This window comes from Poecilia reticulata, chromosome 1 (genome assembly GCF_904066995.2).
Source record: "Poecilia reticulata chromosome 1, P_reticulata-male-v2, whole genome shotgun sequence".
NCBI lineage: Eukaryota > Metazoa > Chordata > Actinopteri > Cyprinodontiformes > Poeciliidae > Poecilia > Poecilia reticulata.
Window position 1 is genome coordinate 32,181,098 of NC_088830.1, and position 6,937 is coordinate 32,188,034.

The window sequence follows — 6,937 nt, forward strand, 5'->3', positions numbered from 1 at the left end:
TCCAGACGTTTTACTCAAGCAGGAGTAAAAATACTTCATAATAAAATTACTAAAGTAAAAAGTACAGTGCAGTAAAATTCTCCTAAAAGTAATTTTTTTAAAAAGTACTCAAGTAAATGTAACTATTTATTACTCAACTCTGGTTTTCATTACTCTACCTGAGAGTAATATCTCAACCTGCAAATCTATAGTTACACATACAGTTTCTGAACAGGCAGAAAAAAGTGTATAAAAATCATTTGCTAAACAAAATTTGATTGTTTTCTTTTATGAGTTTGTCTACAACTGAATTAGTTTGAATTCAAATTCAGAAAAACCTTGTTTTTGCTTATGCTTCATGTTTAACAAAGTGAAGTTTTGATAATCTTGTGCTTCTACCTAACGCTGCCGACCTGAAGTAGAAGCTGCTCTAACCTGCTGAAACACCTGTAATAGGACAGTTCTCATGTGACGTCACACTTCCGTGAACTTTAAAACTGACAGCCATCTTGGCAGACAGTTGCTATGGTTTTGCTATGACAACAGTAAACAAACCACAAAACTTAGATCCAGCTCTCGGCTCGTTCCGAACTTATAAATAATGTAAGTACATTTCAACTCTTACGTAATCTCAGCTTTTTAGTAGTACTAAGATTAATATGGTATTTATTATAGTACTTACTGCCGAACTTGCAAAATTAGCTTAGCTAATATAGCTTTTATCTGCTAGCAATATATGCTACTACATGGACTTACTCTGCCAGACGCCAGAACCTTGTTATGCACACGAAGAGTTCGTCCGTCCTTTACAAATCCGTTGAAACGTTGACTGTATGCGTCAGGCCGTGAAGCTCCTCCATGTTTTACACTCTTCTTGTCCACTGACATATTTTCCTTCTTTGTCTCATACGGGTCGATCCCGACAACAGACATTTTGTTCATGTATCTTTCTCCCGCACATATTTGGGATCAATAAAGTATTTTAGAATTAGAATTTAATTTTTCATGTCGAAGCCACGAGTCCACGGGCCGCTATGCGTTGCGCATGCGCTTGCCTTAAAGAAGGCGGTGATCACTTCCGGTTCAGAATTGTTATTTGTTTTTCTCATCATGTGAGTCATTAAAGAGGAAGTAGTTTATAACCAGTTCATTTTACAGTTTTTTATTTTTATTTGGAGCCTAAAGGTCAAAACTCAGAACAGAAACTTTTTGTCTCAGAACTGCAGGAACAAAATGACACCATCCAGGTCCTGCTGCCCAGTTTTGGCTGTTCCTGCAGCTTTTCTTGACATCTGGGCAGAAGTCTGTCCATGGAGTCTGACGTCTGTTATGCTGCAACAGGAGGGACCTATGATGACTTCCCAAGAATTGTGGGTTTAATTTCTTGTGAAGTATTAAATGTTCTGGCCACAAAGATGGTTCCGGTTCTGCCACCTCAAACGTCTCTGTTCTTGTTGAGTAATGGCCGGAAGAAGCTTTTTCAGCTGAGTAAAGGTCAACATAACAGAGAAATTTGTTCTTATAAAAAGGCTCCAAGAACAAGAACAATGTTATTTCTGGCCAGGATGTTTGATTATTTATGGTTTTGTCTAAATAATCAAATATACTGATCCAAATTATGTGAGAAATGTGATGTTTTCTTTTAAATGTGCTGAAATTTAAAACCCTAACACTCTAACTGGATTATCGGATCTCTTCCACATTTCTTAAATTTGTATCCAACTACTTGTTTGGAGGCAGATAACTGAAAAAAAATCCAAAACAAAAGTAATGACATGAAGAAAGAAGAGTATGAAGTTAGATTTTTTTAAATCTAACTTCATTTCATAACTTCATTATGAAATGAAGTTAGATTTTTTTAAATCTAACTTCATTTCATATCGTCACAGATGAAACTAAGAAAACATGATCTATTCAGCAAACTGACTACTATATAAAAACAGCATATTTTTTGCTGAAAAATGAAATACTATGATTGAAATATCCATTTTTTTCCTAATATTGTACCTTCTTATGTTTAATTTTTGGGTTGATTCTTTCCCAAGACACATTACAGACCCAAACATCTGCCTGGAGCCACTTCTTCAACCGAACCAGGAGCAGTCTGGTGGGGATTTGTGGATTTCCCAGCATGATGGAGAAGCGAAGGGACAACAAACCTGCATTCAGGAAGCTCCACGCAGCAGGCTGACCTCGGAGCTGAACCCAGAACAGGTTTTTAAAAAAAAAAAACATGAGCCAAACGTAACCAAACCAGACCCAGAAAGCATGAACCACCGCAGGACAACAGTAAGGGAACAAAATAATTTCATCATGTTTGTTTATTCCCCCGTTATTTTCCTCAACAATTACCTCTCTGCTCTATCCTGTTTCTGCCGGGTAGAAATTCTCGTCTCTCCTCCTGGGAGCAGGCAGTTCTCCGTCCGTCTGATGGGGAAACGCAGCAGATCACAGCTGGCTCTGCGCCCACAGATAGAGCTGCTCCCCAGCGGCCTCACACTGCTGCCTCAGATCCCGGTCCAAACCTCCCGCCCGGCCCAAAAGGTCGACCCTCCGCCCCTGGAGCCTGCAACCGTCGCCTCACCTCTGGCACAAACACCACCAGCCTCCCTCTGCCAGCTTGTTACACCCAGACAAACACGATCCATTGCTGCGTTTTATTTGGAGATGAACGTCTGAACTCCCTGTTTACTAGGTTTGTGTTTCACACTGATGTGTTGGAAAATTAGTTTAATGTGCTTCCTTGAACAAAACATGTTTACTGCATTTTTTTTGCACAAAGTCATTCTTAAATAATGAGATTTTATTCTATCTTAAGCTGTTTTAGGGCGTCTTGTCACTTTAAATCCAAATGAGCTGCTGCTGGCCACGACCCCCAAGTCAACGCTGACACTTTCACATGAAAATGGCAGAAGCACAATTATACAACCCATACATCTTTGAAAAGCAGAAGTGGAGCCTCCTGCACAACCAACAAGAACGCAGGAAGTGGTTTCTGGATGGTAAGTCAGCAACAAAACACTTGTCTTTTCCAGCAGCCATTGTACAGTGCATACAGTGGGAAAACCAGCCAACCAAACATGCTGAAGCTCAGCTGGGGTTGCTAGGCAACGGGTGGAAATTCTATTTGGGTTGCTAGGTAACGCTCAGTGACAACTGATTTGTGATGTTACATTCTGAAGGTTTTTGAAAAGACTCATTTTCCAGGTAGCAAAAAATATTAATTTATTGCCAAAACACATCTGAGTATTTTTTTTAAAACACTTGAGCTGATTTTAGAATCAGTAGAAACCCAAATGGAAGTACAAATATGTACAAAAAGTGAATTTTGAATAACAGGTCTTCCATAAAGTATTTCTGGGAAAATCGTTCAAGCACCTCAACTTTGAAATAAGAAGTTCGTTATTGGGATTTGAGTTGCATAACACAATAAAAAAAAAATTGTTGCTAAATTTGTTCTATTTTCAGCTGCTGCTGTTTTTTCTCACTGCTCTGAGCTTTGCCTCATTTGACACAGTGAAAACTGTGTTCCCCTCCTCGCCTGTGTTCCCCTCCTCGCCTGTGTTCACCTCCTCATGAAATGGAAATAAAAATGGAGGAGCATCAGATCTTAGTGGTTGTAGTTTTTCTCTTTTGTTTTGGTAAACGAGCCTTTTTTCCCCCGCTAGTTTATTTTTTTTTAAGGGGGGGAAGGGGTTATTTTTCCCAAAATGCCCTGCGTTGTAGTCCACTTCCTGCTTTTGGAGCGTTCACATATGTATTCGAACCACACTGGAGTTCACCTCGACCGAACCGAGACCTGGTTTGTAGGTGGACCAGAGTTCGATTGGCATTCACACTTCCCCAAACAAACCGGACTTTCTAGGCAAAAGGACTGGAGTTGAATTTCAGTGGATTAAACCGGGATGGTGTGATTGAACTTTTAATCTGCTTTTGGTGTTGTTTCCAGGACTTTAGTGACACTGAGCTCATTTAGTTCAGATGATGACTGATAAACATTGTTAGAACAGTTGTGAGCGTATAATATTCCCTGCATTCATGTGTTTTTAGAACCGGTGTGATACATTCTCATTTCACCCTCCCTCCGCCTTTAAGACTTCCAGCTGCCCTATCTGCAGGGCTCCCTTTCATCATGCTGAATCCATTGCTCACCATTTTGATACTTTCATCAGCCTCACAATAAGTGAGGCATCCTGGCGACATTACGCAACCAGCTGAAACACTATTACCTCATTGTCCCATTTCTGCGTGGCGGCGCAGGCAGGTACAGTATCTTCCAACCTCCCCCGATCCGACAAATGTAATCATCCCCACACACGACTGAGACTCGCTGTGACATCCTTCCTCTGCCAGACAGCCAAGTCACACTGGCTGGCCACCTCTAATTATTTCATGCCCCTTGGTTCTGTGAGTACAGGACGATATGGTGGTGCAGCGTTGGAGAAGAATGAGGCTGATTGACAGCCAGCCCCCATCCCACAGGAGCTCATTAGGCTTCCTGACTAAAAGCTAGTGGGCACGCTCATGCTGCTCCTGCTGCCTTCTTCCTCTGGTCCTCCTTTTAGTCCTACATTCAGTAAGTTGGAGAAAGAAACGCCTGAACTCAGCTGCAAGCTGAGAGTGAACTTACTGTGCTCTTATCTCATCTGATCAGAGGATCAGCTTGCAGTAAAAGTTTCTTTTTTGGAGATCTCGCTTTCATTTGGGCTTTTTTCAGCCCATGTGACTCTTTTGCATTTCGGTTTTTGAGAGTTCTCCCTCTTTGCTCGCTGTCTTTGCCGTTCCCTTTCTATTTCTCGTTGCTGCTCTTTTCCTCGCTGTCTCCCGGGGTGATATAAGGCAGCGGTGCGGCTTCTGAGCAGCCCTTGAAGTGTTGGGTCCTCTGAGAATACTTTAAAAGGCCATTTCATCATCTTCATGAAGCAGCACTTGGGACCAAGCTCAAATATGACTTATGTGAAACTAGCATAAACTCCCTGGAAAGTTTTGTTGCAGCCTTTGCAGTTATGCGCTGTGCAGATCCACTCATGGTGTCCGTTTGTAGTTTTGCAGTCGGTTTCCAGCAGATCTTCTCTCATGTTGCAGATCAAGGAAGAGGGGAAGCAACTTTCTGACGGACATCAAACTGCAGGCCACAAACACAGCCAGCTTTATAAGAAATGCGGAGAATGTGGGGGTGCAAAGGCTCCCACTTTGCAATTTGATGCGCCAATTAGACACAGACGGACGGACGGATGTGACTCCTGTTTCTGATCCGCTTCCTAAACTGGAGAACTTTAGATCCGCTTCACTCACCGCCCTTCATCTGTCGGTCCGGTGTCAACTAATCAGAGTTGGGTAGTAACTACTTACATTTACTTAAGTAACTTTTTTTTTTTTATTACTTTAATTACTATGGTTTACTTTTTACTTGAGTAAGGTAATTTTATTTATGTAGCACATTTTCAGCAACAAGACAGTTCAAAGTGCTTATAACATGAAGTATTTCTACACTTATTTGAGTAAAATTTCTAAATCCACTGAGTTTTAGCCAAAATTTCACAGTAATTGCAGAAACAAACCTGCAGATTTTGTTAAAATTTCCTAAGTTTTTTATTGAAAGAAACTGATTTGGAGAAAAAATTAATTTTGCCTGATTTTATTTTGTGTTACTTATATGAATTATTGTCATTAAAATTTACATTTAAATGTGTATTTTGGTCAATGTGATGATGTAATTTTTAAATATTAAATTATTGCTTATTTGATCAGTTACTCAGTACTAGAGTAGATTTTGTTTTACCAAGTACTTTTTTACTCTTTCTTGAGTAAAATGTTTGGATTCTCTACCCGCCTCTGAAACTATCAGACCAGCAAACTTGTTGCAGTTTCAAAATAAATTCTTATTTAATAACAGTGTAAAAATCTGAACCTTCACGGGTGGGACAATTATTGGATCTTATTCTGTTAATATCAATCAATCTGATTGATTGACTGATTAAAATGCTTTACATCATGAAAACAAACATCACAACAATTGTGACAGCAATAATGAACATTTTGTCAAGAACCGCTGTTAAAATCCTGAATACAATAAAATATGTTGATCAATGTTTCATTTATTATGTTTCAAAAGCAACTCTGAGCAGGTGGGTTTAGATTTAAAGGAGCTCAGGGTTTCGGCTGTTTTGCAGTTCTCTGGAAGTCTCTTCCAGATTTGTGGTGCATAGAACTGAATGCTGCTTCTCCATGTTTGGATCTGGTTCTGAGCAGAACCAGAACAACATGTAGAGTCTTTTTTTCAGTGTATTTAAATGTCTGTTTTCAACTGCATGACATATTTCCAAAGAAATGTGACCAAAAGGCCGCAGAAGATGGACGATAAATAAAAGTGTTCATAAGACTGTGGAACACCTCTGACCCGTCTAATCTAAAGTATTTTTAAAATAATACAATTGGAGGGGTTTGATTTAAATATGTAAATAAACAATGATGCAACTGATTCTGATCTCTTCAGGAGAATATTATGAAATTTGATCAAATTAGGAAATCAAATATAACAAAAAAATACTAGTTTTGTTTTTGCAGTAAAAGTTAAAAATTAAAATCCTGTCCCCATATTTACCTTCATTTGTTCATATTTTCTATTTACATTTGTTTAGATTAGGAGCTAGTGAACTAATTTCTCTTCTTTATTTAGCCTGGTTTCCTTCAGCAGAGCTAAATCAAACAGATTTAAAGAAGTTCCTGATCGAGCTGATCTGAATCGGCATTCAGAGTCATTTCTTCTTCTTCTTCTTCTTCCTGCAGGAAGCCGATGAGGCTCATCAGCCTCTGGTGTAAACGCCGCACCGCCGCTCACCGTACAATGAAATCTCGCAGTCTCATCTGTGATTAATGATATTTATGACATTGTTTGTCTGGGGTTTAGCAGTAAGAAATTAATGATGGATCTTAGAAGGCCATAAACACAGTCTGT

General features: G+C 39.5%; 1 long non-coding RNA gene across 4 annotated transcripts; it reads left to right on the forward strand.

Annotated features, from left to right (window-relative positions):
* Nucleotides 1–484: 484 nt before the first annotated feature.
* Nucleotides 485–3,587, forward strand: LOC103472791 (uncharacterized). 4 transcript variants are annotated; one of them, XR_001776407.2, is made up of 6 exons: nucleotides 485–582; nucleotides 1,198–1,349; nucleotides 2,025–2,268; nucleotides 2,363–2,674; nucleotides 2,798–2,981; nucleotides 3,448–3,587. It is a non-coding gene; the product is annotated as an uncharacterized LOC103472791 (long non-coding RNA). The 4 variants fall into 4 exon arrangements; XR_014089267.1 differs by having other exon boundaries at nucleotides 2,036–2,268; XR_014089266.1 differs by having other exon boundaries at nucleotides 507–582; nucleotides 1,206–1,349.
* The last annotated feature ends 3,350 nt before the right edge of the window (nucleotides 3,588–6,937 follow it).